This window comes from Parasteatoda tepidariorum, chromosome 1 (genome assembly GCF_982258835.1).
Source record: "Parasteatoda tepidariorum strain Cologne lab strain chromosome 1, Ptep-v5.0, whole genome shotgun sequence".
Classification (NCBI taxonomy): Eukaryota; Metazoa; Arthropoda; class Arachnida; order Araneae; family Theridiidae; genus Parasteatoda; species Parasteatoda tepidariorum.
Genome location: NC_141755.1, coordinates 119,767,594 through 119,787,300, shown reverse-complemented (window position 1 = coordinate 119,787,300; position 19,707 = coordinate 119,767,594). Strand labels below are relative to the sequence as shown.

General features: G+C 25.7%; 1 long non-coding RNA gene and 2 pseudogenes across 5 annotated transcripts in view; all 3 read left to right on the top strand.

Annotated features, from left to right (window-relative positions):
* LOC147816799 (coronin-6-like) overlaps window positions 1–7,664 on the top strand; it is a 21,154-nt pseudogene extending 13,490 nt beyond the window's left edge. Inside the window, exons 3-5 of the transcript XR_015430263.1 lie at window positions 2,399–2,593; window positions 4,382–4,490; window positions 7,607–7,664. The product of XR_015430263.1 is annotated as a coronin-6-like (transcript). The remainder of the gene's footprint in view (window positions 1–2,398; window positions 2,594–4,381; window positions 4,491–7,606) is intronic.
* LOC147816798 (coronin-2A-like) lies at window positions 7,616–11,601 on the top strand (annotated as a pseudogene). The gene is made up of 3 exons (XR_015430262.1): window positions 7,616–7,801; window positions 9,590–9,715; window positions 11,531–11,601. The product of XR_015430262.1 is annotated as a coronin-2A-like (transcript).
* The window catches only part of LOC147816797 (uncharacterized), a 19,809-nt gene continuing 10,094 nt past the window's right edge, over window positions 9,993–19,707 (top strand). The window contains exon 1 of one of the 3 annotated variants that reach the window (XR_015429148.1): window positions 9,993–11,684. This is a non-coding gene — a long non-coding RNA (uncharacterized LOC147816797). Of the gene's footprint in view, window positions 11,685–13,159; window positions 16,890–19,707 lie in introns of those variants that run through there. The other 2 variants (XR_015429147.1, XR_015429149.1) reach the window with 2 other exon arrangements.

The following is a 19,707-nucleotide window of genomic DNA, read 5'->3' as shown; positions in this document are numbered from 1 at the left end:
AGTGACATGCCAGGAAAATGGTTTTTGAAACTTTGCATACATTTTTAATCACATGTAATTTTTAAAATCATTCATTCTAAAACATTAAAAAATGTGTAAATTTTTAAACGTGTAAAATCATTTAAAAATGTTAACAATAATGGTATTAATTCAAAGTTTAATAAAATTTATAATTTTTTTTATGATATAAGAGATCTGTGGCAATCACACTAAATTGTCGCATTTGGTTATAATCATCCACAAGGAATGTTTCAAAATTTTGTAGAAAATGTAACCTTTGAAACATGTCAAACAGTTAGGTGAAAAAAATCTTCATTATCTTCATCAATATTTCCCTCCTTTTTATTTTGCTGTCCTCACTCAAAAGTTTTTAACGTTATGAAATCGCCCTCCCCCTAGCCCTTGTTTGGATATGACTTTGATTCTGGTATATATTTCTCAATTATTGTAAGTCCTCGCATAGTCTTTCACTCCCACTCCCTTTTCGCTTGAGATAGTAAACATTTTTTGGGGGGAAAGTATGGAATGTATGTAAGCAGTTTATAAATAATAATTTTTTATTATAATGATAGCAGAATTTCTGATAAACAGAAAATTGTCAAAATCTGAACATAGGGTGTAAAGAGTTATGATTTTGTTAAAGAAAATTTCTTGAATTTTTATTAGATTAATTTTGACTCATTTCATGGTTTGATACTAGCATGATTTGTTTCAAATATTATTTTTTTTTGATCCAGTGTCATACTTCCTTTTAATGTTCAGAAAAATGACCAAATTATTTCTGTTATTTCTAAAAGTAATTCTCTAATAAAAAATGCTCATGAAAAACATACCTTAAATGCTCTTAAAATGAAATAAATAAATCCTTTGTAATTAAATAAAAATTTTAATCTGAGACATGGTTTCTTTCCTGAAATTTCATATAACATACAATTGTATTTAAACAATTGAAAAAATTAGATGTAATTTGCATTAAACTTTGAAATTAATATGAAGATCTAAAATAACAAAAGATTAAAGAAAGAAAACTTGTTTTGATACATGTGTACCGTCAAACATAGTTCATAAATCAACTTCTACAAAAGGCTAGATTTAGAGGGTTCAGATTTTTATTTAAATAGACTGTACTTTTGTATCAGCTGTAAATTAACTTAAGCTCTTTGAAGTTATTTATAACTAGAATAGTCTACTGGAGTTAAATTCTGTGGAAGGTGTAAAGTAAGAGTTGTACTTTCAAAATTTAAAGAAAAAAAAGAACCCTAAAATTAAAAAATATATATACATTTGCTCTAAAAAGAAAATTGCTTCCCAAAAACTAATAATATGCTCCATTAATTAAAAGACTTTCTCTAATATTGCATAAGTATCCAAAAATGCAAATGCCATCAAAATCTTTGTTTTAGCTATAATATGTTATGGGCCAAAAATGGACCATATGCCATAAAAATTTTAATGACTTTACAGCTGTGGATAATCTTTTTAAGTTTCATCAAATAAATTTTATGAAGTAGCTGTTGCTGCATTTAATGACTGTGCCTAATATTTGTCATACGGTATATTGAACCATTAAAAAAGCTTCATTAATTATCAATTATAAATTAAAAATATTTAATTTCTGAAAAGTGTTTAGTTAAAATAATATAATTAACTATGTCTTTAAGTATATTTTAGAAATATGAATTCATTTAGGATTTGTAAAATTATTTTGTTAAAATTATTTTCTCTAGCAACTGTGCTTAAATTACTGTTTTGTTCATAATATTTTGATAAATTTTAAAGCCTGCTACAATTGTTAAAGAATTAGAAAAAAAAATTCTAAAATTTCCTTTTTATTGTAAAGTTTCTCAAATTTCCTATTAATAGTTCCCTTTTTATTTTAAAATTTCTTAGTTAAAAAACATACATTTTATTTGCTATTTTTTTGAATTTTTTATTTTATTTATTTCTTACGAGCTAACTTTAGATTACTGAAAATTACATTTTATAAATAACTTAGAAGAATATTGAATGCCACAAATATTGACACAGTATTAAAATTATTTTTATTTTAAGTATTTAAAAAATAGCTCATTTCTTGAAGGGAAAAAATGAGGAAAATAAAGGCATTTAACATTTATTTTAAAAAAGAAGTAAAGTTTGGTTTTCTGTAATAACAATAATACACTATAAAGCTATTAATTTAAATTAAATCTAAAACGAATATTCATAACATATTATGTATGAGAAGAAAACTTATTATAGCGTTGTATAAATTTGATTTCGCATAAGTGCAACAATACATTAATAATTTTTATGCATGAAATTAAATTTTATCTGTTTACATAAATTTGTTACAAATAACTTTTAAACTAATTGTTTTTCAATTGCGTAACAAAGTCTTTCTTTTTAATTATTTTAGGGTGACAGAAGCATACGTTACTACGTTACCTGGTGTCATTATTTATATCAAGTTTTGACAGGCTTCCCGCTGCGGGGCCTCTGAATCATGCCCGAAAGAGGTCTGGATGTTTTGCGATGTGAAATATTTTGTTTCTACAAACTGCATGCTGTCAAACCACTCTGTGAAACGATTTATATGATTGTGCCGAGAAAAGTAAGTTGTTAAAAAGTCATATTAAGTAAATTATTTATTTTTATTTATGATACAATATCCTTATAAAATTCATATAAAAGTATATCAATTTCAAAATTATAAGAAGCTTGAAAATCTAATAACTTTTATGGATAGTCTGCTTTATAACTATTGAGTTATTATTGAGAACTTAACTATCTGGAAATTAAACTTTCTTGAATATAATGAAAAACTTTCACTTTCTACCTGAAAAGAATAGTTCTACAGATGTTTATACGAATTTTTGAGTTGCCAGGATGTTAATTGGGAAGGGCTGATATATTGATATGTTCCTATCTATTACTTTATATTTTATTTTTATCTCTCTAACTAGTACATAATATGATTTGGGTTAAAAATATGTAAATGAAAATAAATAGAAAAATTTATTTACAGATTTTAACGAAAGGGCATTTTATTACACTTTTCGGAAAAGAATATTCATAAATCTAAAAATAGATTTGTACTAAAAAATATGCATATGATGTCTAATTTATCGCATATTATAAAATCAATGAAATTTTGCATGTCTCTCGGCCTTATTTTCACTATGAAATGTTTGGGGGTTACTGAGACGTTATCTTAGGGTAGCTTAGGCAGAGTAACCCAGGTCAGAGGGAAGATACTGTACGAAGATAACTTTGGGGGTTTAGCACAAGGTCGATCACTTTACTAAAACAAATTTCCCCAACTACTTAGCAAGGAAAACAGTGAAAAGAAACAAAGGTTACCCACAGGATAGCCAGATCTATAACAGATGGAGATTCTTAGTATTCGATTAATGTCAGGTGAAGAAAATGAAGGATTGATGTACAACAGGCTGTAGTGCTTAGACGTTAGAAGTGCTGAAATACCTTTAGTAAAATATCACATTAATTACTATGGATGCTTTTGTTTCTTAAAAGAAAGCATTTAATAATTTTAAAAACTGGTATCGAAAAAACTTTCCTCCTCTAAATTTGAATTTCCTTCCTCGAAATTTCCTTTCGAACCTTGTTAACACAACATGATTATTTATGTTAACCAGATTTTATCTTATTGGATATATTATGAACACAATTTATTATGTACTGTTAATACATATCATATACTACGCTTGTGTACCAAGCAAATTAGAATAAGCTTAAAAATTTTAATAACTTTATTTAACTATTTTCTTTATTTACCCATCTGCTACTCCTAACAAACGTGGATAATAGAAATAGCATTCCTCAAAATGAATAATTCACACATTATGCACATGCTTCTTATCTGTGTTGTGACCTTTCATGTAAAGCGATAATCAGCAAGAAATTTTCATGTTAAATTTTATGTAAAACACAATAATAATTTATTGCTGACTCCCGGGACCTAACATATATTTCATGTAAAGCGATATTTCACCCTAAGTGATTTGCATTAATGAGGTTTGACAGTATTTCCCTTTTTTTTTCATATGAAAAAAAATATGTTTACCTTTTTCGTTCATGTGGGAAATGATAAACACAAAAGAATAAAAAAAGATATTGTAATCAACATATTTACAACTAACTTCGTAACTACCCTTGGAAATTCTCTTAAGTTCTACTTTAGAACAGAGAATTCCTTTTTTGATTCTAGTTACTGTTTTACCTTTTGCCTGGCAATGTATTCATGTCATGATGTCTTATAGTAATTGTCGCTTGTCTTAATGGTATTTCTTGGATTTTATTCATTAAGTATCAAAACTGGTTTTGTAACTGGTTTTATATATTTACTTATAAATTATATTCAAAACTTATTTTTAATTAGTCTGAGAAATTTCAAGAAGATTTGTTCCTGACACTGCTGCACCTACTCCATCACTAACAGCTAAAGAATGGCTGAATGGAGAAAAAAACAGAAATCCTATTCTGATATGGTATGGTAATAGTCATTGTATGTTTCATAATAACTCTAGGTATAAAAAAAAAATTTAAACTGCATAGCTGCCAGCTTTCATGAAAACACCGGAAGATTCCTAACTTTTGGGGAAATCTTTTATGCTCATAGAAAATGTTCAAGTCTTACAAACTTTTGAATTATTTTTTTTAACAATGTCAAAAAATGTTTGAATTTTTTTTAATTTTAAATATTACTACAAATTCTACATAACATTTTCATTCAGTTGAGTTTTAGTAAATGTTTTAAATGTGATTTAAAACATTTCTGAATTTTAAACTCATTTTTGGTTTACTTTGAAATAACAAGGAAAAGCTCCTAGTTACTCCAAAATGTTTCCTTTTATTTCATATATTGTGCCTTATGAAAAATATTTTTTTTCTTTCAATTTTGTAAAAAAAGTGATAAAACCTGCAGAATTAAACTCCTTAAATTATACTTATATATAGGTATTTTGTGTGAAAAAATATAAATTGACTTTTCAAAACACAAGAAACATTTTTAAACAAATCTATATATCATAATCTCTATATATCTTCAATTTCATTGAAGATATTTAGAGATATCACTATTGGCAAAAAAATATCTAAATTCGTAATTGTAAATATTTTGTAATTTCAGAAATGCATTTTCGAAATGTTTCAAAGCACTCAGTCACTTTTTCAATGATAATATAATTAAGAAAAGGAAAACTAATGAACTTTTCTGGAATACAATTAATTAACTTTAAAAAAACACATCCATGTAAATAGCATGTTGATTTCTCTCTGTTTATTAGTTATGGATTAAAAGCATGTGTAATGAAATATTTTTGCTGCATTTTGCATGTTAACAATAATGGTATTAATTCAAAGTTTAATAAAATTTATAATTTTTTTTATGATATAAGAGATCTGTGGCAATCACACTAAATTGTCGCATTTGGTTATAATCATCCACAAGGAATGTTTCAAAATTTTGTAGAAAATGTAACCTTTGAAACATGTCAAACAGTTAGGTGAAAAAAATCTTCATTATCTTCATCAATATTTCCCTCCTTTTTATTTTGCTGTCCTCACTCAAAAGTTTTTAACGTTATGAAATCGCCCTCCCCCTAGCCCTTGTTTGGATATGACTTTGATTCTGGTATATATTTCTCAATTATTGTAAGTCCTCGCATAGTCTTTCACTCCCACTCCCTTTTCGCTTGAGATAGTAAACATTTTTTGGGGGGAAAGTATGGAATGTATGTAAGCAGTTTATAAATAATAATTTTTTATTATAATGATAGCAGAATTTCTGATAAACAGAAAATTGTCAAAATCTGAACATAGGGTGTAAAGAGTTATGATTTTGTTAAAGAAAATTTCTTGAATTTTTATTAGATTAATTTTGACTCATTTCATGGTTTGATACTAGCATGATTTGTTTCAAATATTATTTTTTTTTGATCCAGTGTCATACTTCCTTTTAATGTTCAGAAAAATGACCAAATTATTTCTGTTATTTCTAAAAGTAATTCTCTAATAAAAAATGCTCATGAAAAACATACCTTAAATGCTCTTAAAATGAAATAAATAAATCCTTTGTAATTAAATAAAAATTTTAATCTGAGACATGGTTTCTTTCCTGAAATTTCATATAACATACAATTGTATTTAAACAATTGAAAAAATTAGATGTAATTTGCATTAAACTTTGAAATTAATATGAAGATCTAAAATAACAAAAGATTAAAGAAAGAAAACTTGTTTTGATACATGTGTACCGTCAAACATAGTTCATAAATCAACTTCTACAAAAGGCTAGATTTAGAGGGTTCAGATTTTTATTTAAATAGACTGTACTTTTGTATCAGCTGTAAATTAACTTAAGCTCTTTGAAGTTATTTATAACTAGAATAGTCTACTGGAGTTAAATTCTGTGGAAGGTGTAAAGTAAGAGTTGTACTTTCAAAATTTAAAGAAAAAAAAGAACCCTAAAATTAAAAAATATATATACATTTGCTCTAAAAAGAAAATTGCTTCCCAAAAACTAATAATATGCTCCATTAATTAAAAGACTTTCTCTAATATTGCATAAGTATCCAAAAATGCAAATGCCATCAAAATCTTTGTTTTAGCTATAATATGTTATGGGCCAAAAATGGACCATATGCCATAAAAATTTTAATGACTTTACAGCTGTGGATAATCTTTTTAAGTTTCATCAAATAAATTTTATGAAGTAGCTGTTGCTGCATTTAATGACTGTGCCTAATATTTGTCATACGGTATATTGAACCATTAAAAAAGCTTCATTAATTATCAATTATAAATTAAAAATATTTAATTTCTGAAAAGTGTTTAGTTAAAATAATATAATTAACTATGTCTTTAAGTATATTTTAGAAATATGAATTCATTTAGGATTTGTAAAATTATTTTGTTAAAATTATTTTCTCTAGCAACTGTGCTTAAATTACTGTTTTGTTCATAATATTTTGATAAATTTTAAAGCCTGCTACAATTGTTAAAGAATTAGAAAAAAAAATTCTAAAATTTCCTTTTTATTGTAAAGTTTCTCAAATTTCCTATTAATAGTTCCCTTTTTATTTTAAAATTTCTTAGTTAAAAAACATACATTTTATTTGCTATTTTTTTGAATTTTTTATTTTATTTATTTCTTACGAGCTAACTTTAGATTACTGAAAATTACATTTTATAAATAACTTAGAAGAATATTGAATGCCACAAATATTGACACAGTATTAAAATTATTTTTATTTTAAGTATTTAAAAAATAGCTCATTTCTTGAAGGGAAAAAATGAGGAAAATAAAGGCATTTAACATTTATTTTAAAAAAGAAGTAAAGTTTGGTTTTCTGTAATAACAATAATACACTATAAAGCTATTAATTTAAATTAAATCTAAAACGAATATTCATAACATATTATGTATGAGAAGAAAACTTATTATAGCGTTGTATAAATTTGATTTCGCATAAGTGCAACAATACATTAATAATTTTTATGCATGAAATTAAATTTTATCTGTTTACATAAATTTGTTACAAATAACTTTTAAACTAATTGTTTTTCAATTGCGTAACAAAGTCTTTCTTTTTAATTATTTTAGGGTGACAGAAGCATACGTTACTACGTTACCTGGTGTCATTATTTATATCAAGTTTTGACAGGCTTCCCGCTGCGGGGCCTCTGAATCATGCCCGAAAGAGGTCTGGATGTTTTGCGATGTGAAATATTTTGTTTCTACAAACTGCATGCTGTCAAACCACTCTGTGAAACGATTTATATGATTGTGCCGAGAAAAGTAAGTTGTTAAAAAGTCATATTAAGTAAATTATTTATTTTTATTTATGATACAATATCCTTATAAAATTCATATAAAAGTATATCAATTTCAAAATTATAAGAAGCTTGAAAATCTAATAACTTTTATGGATAGTCTGCTTTATAACTATTGAGTTATTATTGAGAACTTAACTATCTGGAAATTAAACTTTCTTGAATATAATGAAAAACTTTCACTTTCTACCTGAAAAGAATAGTTCTACAGATGTTTATACGAATTTTTGAGTTGCCAGGATGTTAATTGGGAAGGGCTGATATATTGATATGTTCCTATCTATTACTTTATATTTTATTTTTATCTCTCTAACTAGTACATAATATGATTTGGGTTAAAAATATGTAAATGAAAATAAATAGAAAAATTTATTTACAGATTTTAACGAAAGGGCATTTTATTACACTTTTCGGAAAAGAATATTCATAAATCTAAAAATAGATTTGTACTAAAAAATATGCATATGATGTCTAATTTATCGCATATTATAAAATCAATGAAATTTTGCATGTCTCTCGGCCTTATTTTCACTATGAAATGTTTGGGGGTTACTGAGACGTTATCTTAGGGTAGCTTAGGCAGAGTAACCCAGGTCAGAGGGAAGATACTGTACGAAGATAACTTTGGGGGTTTAGCACAAGGTCGATCACTTTACTAAAACAAATTTCCCCAACTACTTAGCAAGGAAAACAGTGAAAAGAAACAAAGGTTACCCACAGGATAGCCAGATCTATAACAGATGGAGATTCTTAGTATTCGATTAATGTCAGGTGAAGAAAATGAAGGATTGATGTACAACAGGCTGTAGTGCTTAGACGTTAGAAGTGCTGAAATACCTTTAGTAAAATATCACATTAATTACTATGGATGCTTTTGTTTCTTAAAAGAAAGCATTTAATAATTTTAAAAACTGGTATCGAAAAAACTTTCCTCCTCTAAATTTGAATTTCCTTCCTCGAAATTTCCTTTCGAACCTTGTTAACACAACATGATTATTTATGTTAACCAGATTTTATCTTATTGGATATATTATGAACACAATTTATTATGTACTGTTAATACATATCATATACTACGCTTGTGTACCAAGCAAATTAGAATAAGCTTAAAAATTTTAATAACTTTATTTAACTATTTTCTTTATTTACCCATCTGCTACTCCTAACAAACGTGGATAATAGAAATAGCATTCCTCAAAATGAATAATTCACACATTATGCACATGCTTCTTATCTGTGTTGTGACCTTTCATGTAAAGCGATAATCAGCAAGAAATTTTCATGTTAAATTTTATGTAAAACACAATAATAATTTATTGCTGACTCCCGGGACCTAACATATATTTCATGTAAAGCGATATTTCACCCTAAGTGATTTGCATTAATGAGGTTTGACAGTATTTCCCTTTTTTTTTCATATGAAAAAAAATATGTTTACCTTTTTCGTTCATGTGGGAAATGATAAACACAAAAGAATAAAAAAAGATATTGTAATCAACATATTTACAACTAACTTCGTAACTACCCTTGGAAATTCTCTTAAGTTCTACTTTAGAACAGAGAATTCCTTTTTTGATTCTAGTTACTGTTTTACCTTTTGCCTGGCAATGTATTCATGTCATGATGTCTTATAGTAATTGTCGCTTGTCTTAATGGTATTTCTTGGATTTTATTCATTAAGTATCAAAACTGGTTTTGTAACTGGTTTTATATATTTACTTATAAATTATATTCAAAACTTATTTTTAATTAGTCTGAGAAATTTCAAGAAGATTTGTTCCTGACACTGCTGCACCTACTCCATCACTAACAGCTAAAGAATGGCTGAATGGAGAAAAAAACAGAAATCCTATTCTGATATGGTATGGTAATAGTCATTGTATGTTTCATAATAACTCTAGGTATAAAAAAAAAATTTAAACTGCATAGCTGCCAGCTTTCATGAAAACACCGGAAGATTCCTAACTTTTGGGGAAATCTTTTATGCTCATAGAAAATGTTCAAGTCTTACAAACTTTTGAATTATTTTTTTTAACAATGTCAAAAAATGTTTGAATTTTTTTTAATTTTAAATATTACTACAAATTCTACATAACATTTTCATTCAGTTGAGTTTTAGTAAATGTTTTAAATGTGATTTAAAACATTTCTGAATTTTAAACTCATTTTTGGTTTACTTTGAAATAACAAGGAAAAGCTCCTAGTTACTCCAAAATGTTTCCTTTTATTTCATATATTGTGCCTTATGAAAAATATTTTTTTTCTTTCAATTTTGTAAAAAAAGTGATAAAACCTGCAGAATTAAACTCCTTAAATTATACTTATATATAGGTATTTTGTGTGAAAAAATATAAATTGACTTTTCAAAACACAAGAAACATTTTTAAACAAATCTATATATCATAATCTCTATATATCTTCAATTTCATTGAAGATATTTAGAGATATCACTATTGGCAAAAAAATATCTAAATTCGTAATTGTAAATATTTTGTAATTTCAGAAATGCATTTTCGAAATGTTTCAAAGCACTCAGTCACTTTTTCAATGATAATATAATTAAGAAAAGGAAAACTAATGAACTTTTCTGGAATACAATTAATTAACTTTAAAAAAACACATCCATGTAAATAGCATGTTGATTTCTCTCTGTTTATTAGTTATGGATTAAAAGCATGTGTAATGAAATATTTTTGCTGCATTTTGTATTATTTTAAGTGTGAAAATTTATACATTATTTAAAAAGTTACTATTTTATACTATTTAAAAAGAGTATTTTTATCAGAAATATTTATTAATGAAAAAATGGATTAAACATAATAAAATATGTACTAAAAAAGAAATAAATTTTTAAATTAATGAAAGTTATGTATATAAGAAACTCATTCAGTTTTGTTTTATCCATTCCAATGTTGACACAGTTAAAATAATAAGTTAATTGTGTGATTGTTTGAATTGCCTTGGAACCAGTTGTCCTAGAGTTTCTGATACTAAGTGAGCTTTAATGGTACCAAACCTTCCAATTTTACTTTTTAGCCAATAATCTCCATTTCATTCCTGTTAGCAAATTAAGTTAAAAATTATGTGTGTTGTATATAATATGAATCAGACTGTTTCGTTTTAATTATACTTTTATTAAATAAAAATTAATAAAATAAATAAACTATATACATGAAGAAAATTATTGGCGCTGCTGCAATCGCAGTAAACAATGAAAAGTAGTTCATGAGAGAACTTCCAAAGTTGAACGTGAAATACGTTTGATTCTCTGACAGCGATGCAAAGTGGGGTGGGGGCTGTGATAAGGGTAAAACACGTAAGCCTGCATTTTTGATATCTAACATATTAAGGGAAAAGTCCCAAAATTCTTTATTAACTGTCAATTTTTTCTGTAGAACTATCTATTTCAGTCAGTCTTTGATCTGCAACGCTGCATATAGACAACTCTGTGCTATTGATGTCGCTGTTATGCTTATTTTCTTTCTTCAATAAAGTTGTTAAGTTTAATTTTTAAGTTAATCATTGTCTCTTTTTTCATTCTCAGTTTTCATTTCAATAATTCTAACCATAGCATGTAAATGAAGAACTTAGAAATAATTTTGTTTTGTTTTTAAATTGAATTGTGTTTTATGTTTTGAAATATTATTGTTTTGTTTTTAAATTGAATTGTGTTTTATGTTTTGAAATATTATAGACTGGGGCTGGAGCCAGAACCAATTTACCAGTGGTTTATTACCTGGATTGTCAGTACTGAATAATTGCTGACAGAAACAATGAGAGGAAGTGTATAATCATTTCAGAAGATAACAGAGTTGATTGCCGAGATCTGAGGATGCTCATCATAACAAGTAAAAAAAAAATTAAGAAAAATGAAACTATTTTGTTTTAATTTACTTCCTATTATTCGTAAACAGTTTCTAATAATATGTGGGCTTATTTCATGAATTTTTCATTTTGCTCTTGCTAACATATTTTATCCATTATTAAATTACCCATTAGTATCATTAAGTACAACTCCTTCTACTAGAAATTTTTTACAGCTGTTACTGTCGGATACCGTGAGTTTTCATTGATTACAAAATAATAGATAAAATGAATTTTTATAATCAGAGTTTATTAAAGTTAGATAAACAAATTTCTTTTTAAATATTGAAGAAAATAGTATTATTTTGAGGAAAATTATATAGGGCTAAGTATATAATGTTATGCTAAAATATTTTTGGAATTGATACTGATTTATTAAAGAAAATTAACTTATTACCTAAAATTAATTTCATTACATTGTTTAAATTTTATGATTTTTGGAGTTTTATTTAATGAAAAGAATTGGTCATAAACTTGAACTTCTGTGATAAATAACTAAATTCATAAATTCTGCGTTTATCTCTACAAATAAATTTGATGAGAAATGATCAAATGAATGAACACATTACACACAAGAGATTATAGCTCCCCAGTGTTAGGCTCTTTTTTTCTTCTCCTTCTTATGCTAACCTTAACTGTTACGCACATTTATGTAAACAAAGCTTGTCATTGTTATTTTTTATACATCATTATTATTTTTTGTAGCTCTTAGTAGATGGTTGCATAAATATTAGACAATTAGCGAAAATAACTTCTGAATGGCATTTAAAAATTAATGATTTTTTTAAGTATATATATATATATATATATATATATAATGTGCATTAGAAGACTTTTTCTTTCTTAAAGTGGAAGATGATTTTGGCTGGTAATTTCTTACGCACGTTTATTTTATAAACATAAAGGTTAAGGCTATGGGATTTAAATAAGGTGAATTGATATTAATTTTTCACTTTTTTGTATCGATAAAGCTTTTTTTCACAATAATTGAATGCTAGACATTTTTAACTCCTTATAAATATATAATTCTTGTACTTTTAATATCACTATTTTGACGATTACTTAAAGAATTGTCGTAATAGCAGATTTCTCTTTATATGCCATACTCTTTAAAGCTTTTACTGTATTGCATAATTCCATGTTTTAAAAAAAAAACCTTTGTCTCTGGAATTTACTTTCTGGAACTTTGTTATATGGAATTCACTCAAAAGTTTGAAAAATATCTATTATAAAGCAAGATTTTATACAATTGAATATATACATTCCACTCTCATTATAAAAACTGAATTAATAATTTTTGTGATTCAAATAATTAGAGAACAAAATAAATTATTTCTGCATGAGATATGCCCATATTTCTCAAGCAACTTGCTTAATTTTCTTCAGTATTTTTAAAAATTTTATATTTTTTTTAAATGATATACTAGTTAATATAGAAGTGTAATTTTTTATATAAGTAATTTTATCAAGATTCTTAAAATAAGAACATTACAGAATCGATCTCTAATAATGTTTTTAGATTTGCTATTCATTTTTCTCTTCACTAAGAATGTTCTTTTTATATTAACAACACTTCAATATTTGATGGGGGAAAATTAAAAAATTTCCTATACAGCTGTAAAGTTTTACATTTATCTTAAGGTTCTTATTCTCTATGTTTACAGTAAATTTTAGTTACATTTTAAATAACTGATAGATTTTTAGACTGTTATTCGATGAAAAATTTAAAAAAAGTTTTTTTTATATTTCTCTTAAATACATTTTAGAGAGGAATGTGAACACTGCACACAGTGACATTTTTTAATTGTGTTACATTTGTTTGAATATTTAACTTACAGTGAATCATGCTAGTAAATGATGTAAGTAAGTAAAATACAGAACATAAAAAACAAGAATTTAGTTACAGTTTTAAATTGCTATTACTTTGAAAAATGTAATTACTGTTTCCTCACATAAATAAGTTAAAAACGCACAAAGAAAATAATCAACTTTTTTCTTATTAATAAATAACATTTTAAAATAACATAGAAGATATTTTAATTGCTATTTCAATGAAAAGTTATTTAATTTTAGTATATTTTGTGCCTACAACCTGTAAACTTTTAATGATTTATTATTTATGTTAAAAAGAAATTGATGTTATGTGTCTTTTTTAAATGTTTTGTGGATTATGCACTAATTTGCTGATCCACACTTTGTGGGCCACTCAATTCTGTGGTTAATCGACAGTTTACTCTACAGTTAACAAATATCAACAAATAACTAAAACTGAAATTGCTAACTTCTGCATTATGTAGAAAGTTTTTTTCCCTTTTTTTAAAGGAGCAAAATAAGTTTTATTGGTGCAAAAAGGGAAAAAAAATTTGTTACGCAAACTTCAAATTAAAATTATGAAAACAAAAATACATTTAAGTTATGAGAAAATATGGGTTGTTTTCAGCTCATCATTTTTTTAACGAATTTTGTTTTTAAATCAAAACTATCTGTGGAACACAAAACAAAATGTATTCATAAGTTATCTAAACATGTTAAGATAAATTATTTTAACTTGTTCTTTCATTTTAAAATTTTGTATTATATTTACTGACTATGTGCTTATTGTTAAACTATATCATTCTTATTTTAATATTGTTTGAAATCTGACAAAATAGAAACAACATATGTAATAATATTATAGAATTAAAACATATTAAGCACGTTAAAAGTTTTTTAAATAATTAAAAAATTGCAATCCTTTATTCACTAATGAATTTCCCTCTTAAGTGTATTTTAGGTTGGCACAATTATTAAAAAACAATAGTTTTCCCTATTAGTTGTAAAACAATTTTTTTTTAAAATTAAACTCTTTATATAGTGTATAAAAATAAGTTATCATAGTTTGTACAAAAAAAATTTTTTTTACTCACTTGCAATTTACTGAAAGAAAGCTAGGGGGACAGGAATTATCCTCAATAAAGTAACACATAACGTTTTTAAGATTAAGTGAAACTTATATACCATAAAAGCTCATATACCACTGCAATTAACCTTTAATGTTCTTTAGTGAGAAATGTTATTTGTAACCTAAGTCAGGGTACGTAGCATTTTTAAAAAGTGCTTAAAGGTGTTAATTTTTGTTTTACAGTTTTTAAATGACCTTAAAAGTGCTTTTTTATATTCGGTGGTATGTAAAAGGTACTTAATGTTCTTTCTTTTAAAAAGAGATTTTTTTCTTTGCTGTATCGATTGTTGTTATAAATTACAAAAAATACATGACTTTCGCAATTTTCTCTGCAATATTTATCAGAAACTAGTTATTTTATCATGATCATATAAAGTTTTTAATTTTTTTATAAATTATAGTGATTTTTTGTTCATAAATTAAGAACTTTAAAAATAGAAGAAAATTACTTTTATTACTGCACAAATAATAATTTTGATTTTTCTTTTAGAAAATGATTAAAAATATTTTTTGAGTGATTGAAAAGTACTTAAAAGGTGCTTATTTTTTGTTGAAAAATCTGGCTAGGCACGTTTTATCTACTACGCTTAAATAAATGTGTTTATAAAGGCCAAATTACAGGGAAACTTTAAGTCTTAGTTTAAGTGGTATAAATATCTAATGATTTTTTAGTCTACAGCCTTGAAATCATTTTGAATATTAATTTATTCGCTGTGATTGTAATTATTTATAGGTTTGCTAGTGCTTAAATCTGTATTTAAGAAATTGTGATTAAAGCTAAGGAATTAAAATATTATTTGTCTCTTAAAATCTTAAGTAATATTCTCTCGGTACTTGAAAAGTGGACTAAGTAGAATCTTAATTTCAAATTCTGCTTAATTTCTTTTAACATAGTACAAGTTTGGTATCCTAAATTTCTTGGTACAAGAGAAAGAATTGAAATGCCTTAATTACAAATAAAATTAGTTAACTTTAATATAGTAACTAAGTAATGCCTCAAATATCAAAATAACTTTCTTTCCTTATTATCCATCCTACAAAATGTATATCATACATATAAAAAAAATTTAATTCATGAAAACCATTTATTTAATTAAAATTTGGATCATCACATTCTTGTAAGCTTTTGTTTAATAGTCTTATGTAATTTGCTTTGGAAAAACACGAGATTAAAACCTAAATTTATGAAAATGTTGAATCAATTTGTTTTAACTATACCTTTTAGGTTGCCCCCCTCCCCCCAATGTTCTGCTCAGGTTTCAGGCACTATTCAAATAATTACTTCTTTTTACTTTTATATTAAAATAATTACTTCTATTAACTATCATTAAAATAATTACTTCTATTTACTATAATTTTGACCATGAATAAATTTTACGTGAAATAGAATATTCTAATGTTTTGATATTTAATAGTAAATCATTTTATTAAAAAATGAGCAAATTTTAAAATAGTGAATTTGTATGATATAAAATAAGTTCCTCTCAAAAATATAGTTTGCATGTATGCATCATATAATGCTTAAAAATTAAATGTTTTATTTTTATCTGATAATGACTTGGATTATTCTAGTATTTTCACTATACAGTTGTTTATATTTGATCTCAAACTTTTAAAAATTGTCCTATGTTCCATTAATAAAGTGTATTGAAATATAAAAACTACTGCTGTGTACTTTCTGTTCTTAAGTAATTTGGAAAATAAAAATAGTATATTTTATTATTCTTTTTTGAAAACCTTTACTATATGTAAGTAGACATGGTGGCCACCCACCTGGAAAACCTGGAATTATCAGGGAATTTTTTTATACTGGAAAAAACCTGGAAAAATCAGGGAAATTTGGATAAGAACCTGGAAAAATCAGGGAATTTTAAAGAAGAGCTGGAAATATTTTTAATTTCACTAATTTAAATTATTTACTAATTTTCTTAATTTAAATTATTTCATCCATTATACCCACTTTTTTTAGACGGAAATGTATCTCCAAGCAGTTGAAATATCATCAACTTAGCAATACTTTGCTTGCATCAAAATTTGCTCCATTACAGATCTGTTAAACTAGAATGCAGCGGAAAATTCTCCCACTGTTGCTAAACGAATGTGAAAACCTTTGACCGCTATGGACTGTGCAATTTAGGAAAGATTGTGGGGGAGGTGGAAGAAGGGATTAGGATATTAGCTTCTGTTTTTAAATTCTATCCTTGGGCTGAATCCATTTATGGCTTAAGTGTGTTCCAATGCTTTCGTGGTAATTTTTTTCCATTTTGACAAAATGTTTTTGTATTTTTAATTTTATAAAATTCTCCAAAAATTAGTTGTTTATAATTTAATAACAATAATAGATTTTATATTGCACTCTTTTTCTGAAAGCTTTTGTATTCCCTTTAAAAGAAATCTGTGAATTACTTTTTCTCAGCAAACCAACCAATCACACATTTTTTTTACAATCGCTAACAGCAATATTTATCGAAAAATTGTTACAATTGTTGCATTATTGCTACTTTTTTCTATTTCATTTTGACCTTTTATAACATATTTTAATTTTAAAAAAAGTTTTTTTTTTTAAGAACTAACTATATACTAATATTTAATTTTACACTTTTGTTGGTCAATAATTGATTTTTGATTCAAAATTTTGTACCAAAACATTAAAAAATGAATAAAAAATCTTGCCAAATTATCAAAATAAATTATTTTTTTCAAGATATGTTAAAAAAATAACATTTTGAATAAAATATTTTTTAATATAGACACTTTTCTTGTACCCACATCCTACACTTTATTAGAATAAAGAAACTAAAACCTGGAAATTTTGAGATTTTTATCTGGAAAATCTGGAAAAATCAGGGAAATTTGAAATCTGATTTAAGTGGTCACCCTGGTAGAGCAAATTATATGTTTTTTAGTTTACGGTATGTCTCTTTTAAAATTAGTCTGGCATATGTCTGCTGTTCCAGAAAATCTCCTTATTTTTTCTTTAATTTGTCCTTGACCCACTACAAAGCCTTTATTGTATCATATATTCTGTTTTCCTTTGTTTAAATTTATTTTTTCTCGGGTGTAGTGTATTATTTTCAAGTCAGGATAATCGTTCATATCATTATAAGTAAAATATTAAGAAAATGTTCCTATATAAAATTATAATAACTGTGTATTTTACTCGTTAAATAAGCTTATTTTGTAAAAAGATCAACCTTTAAAAGAAAAGAATGTCGTGCAATAATGGGAGTTTGTGAGCAGAGTTTTCTTCTTTTTTTTCTCTCTCTTAAAGTTTTTTTGAACATTGACTAACCCTTCATTTTTATTAGAAAATCTTTTTGTTAGACTTCTAAACTTAAATATCCATATTCAAACACTAACTTAAGTGGATATTTTTTATTACATAATGATTTATGTCAGATATTATAAAACCATTTAAATGATACGTTATTTTTATTTTTTCATGTATCTTACATATGTTTATTTTTTTAATTAAAGTATATCAAAATCAGGGGAGTTTCTATAAAAAGCAATGACTTAATACAGTATAAATACATGTGTTTATACTGTAAAAGTTCAAGTGCCTGTGCACTCTTTTAACTTTTGTTTTCAAACAGCTGCAGCTAAAGGTGTCTTCAGCTGTTAGATTGTCTATGTATTGTAAAATAGCTATGTACTACATGATTATATTACTTAAAATGCCAACTGGAGATTTGTGTTCCTATCTTGACAGTGGTACGAGATATGGGAAAAAGTAATGATGATGATAATAATCATTTTGAAAAATTTGTGCATTTGAAAGAACACAAAAGAAAAGCTCCTTGAGTACTTAAAATGATCATAGTACTGCAAAGATTGCTAAAAAAGATGTTGTAAAAACCAAATATCAAAAAAAAAAAAAAAAATTGTATTATGAAGAAATATTATCTTAATAAGTCGTAAAAAGTTGCATAATATGTAAGCTGGAAGGTGTGGAGGGAACTTAAACATTATCTAGCAAATTAAGTATGGCTTTTCTTTTTTATGCCAAATCGAATTAAATCAAAACCTAAATGAATAGGATAAACAATTTAGTAGTTATAAGGGTTATCATGCATAAAAGGTTTAAATAATGAGTTAAACCTATTTCTACATAAAAACCCTTTTAACTTCCAAACTATGAAGCATTCAGAATTCAACAGCATATTTGATAGCAATGCCTGATGTATATTAATTAATTTTATTTATTTAAATAGTAATTTAAGAGTTTTTACAGGTAAAGCTTCTAGTTTTGTATTCTTGGCTCTTTTTTTTAAAAAAATCACATTCAGAATAAAACAATATGCAGAATATTATATCTCACGTGTTTAAATTGCAATTTTTAACTCATAAATTGGTAAAATTATGTTTTTCATTCTAAATTATAAAATCTATATTTTGGGTATTGTCTTTTTTGCTTTTCCAAACCACTTCCCTAGACAGCTATGCAATAAAAAGTGTAAATCAAAACATAAAGCCTTTAAAACTCTTGTCTTCTGCTGAACACATTTTGGACTGTTTGGATATCCTTTGAGAATTTTTTTATTTCATCATTGACTTTTTGAATATCTTCAAATTTTGGTCTAACTCTAGCAACTTGGTTTGGATTTAGAACAACTGTTTTAATTATTTATTTTCTTTTGATCATGCTCTATTTAGAATAAATGTTACATACCAGATAATACCTCACTTGCTCAGGCAGCTATGTCAGATGCTTAAATATTTACAAGTCTAAATTTGCATTATTTTTTCAACAAACCACATTAACTTCTAAACTTTTAGTTCTATCAATTGGGAATTGATTTCTTTTTTTCGATTTAACATGAACGAATTCATCAGAAACAATAACTCTTTTGTCTAGATAGCAAAATTTAAGTTTTGCACTACTCTGACTTCTGTAAACTTAAGATAGTGGCAAAACTAACTTAAAATATCTGCATTTTGCTTTAAAATACGACTTTTGTAACAATGAACTGGTTTCCTCTAAATATTTTCATGTTCTTCTATTTTGAAAGAATGTTCCTAGATCCCTAGCTTTGTTCCCTAGTTTTGTGATTAAACGAGTTAAT